Source organism: Poecilia reticulata, linkage group LG5 (assembly GCF_000633615.1).
Source record: "Poecilia reticulata strain Guanapo linkage group LG5, Guppy_female_1.0+MT, whole genome shotgun sequence".
Lineage (NCBI taxonomy): Eukaryota > Metazoa > Chordata > Actinopteri > Cyprinodontiformes > Poeciliidae > Poecilia > Poecilia reticulata.
In genome coordinates, this window is record NC_024335.1 from 1021376 (window position 1) to 1021799 (window position 424).

The window sequence follows — 424 nt, forward strand, 5'->3', positions numbered from 1 at the left end:
AACCTCAGAGATGGAGGACAAACTAAAGCAGCCAACGTTCAGAGGAAAACTTTCAGAGCATCTGGAGATCAGCAGAGAGCTGAAGGATGGATGGATGATGGATGGATGATGGATGGATGATGGATGGATGATGGATGGATGATGGATGGATGGATGATGGATGGATGGATGGAGGATGGATGGATGATGGATGGATGATGGATGGATGATGGATGGATGATGGATGAGTGTCTCAGCTGATCTAACCTCTAAAATCAGCTGTGGACTTCCTTCCTGTCAGTGATGTCATCAACATGGCTGCTGTGTCTCTCTCTGACCCAGAGGTTCAGTCCAGTAAAGTTGGTTCTGATGGATCTACCAGCTCTCATTGCTGGTCTGTCAGTCTGCATCATCCCCACTGGTTCTAACCGGTTCCATCTGGTTC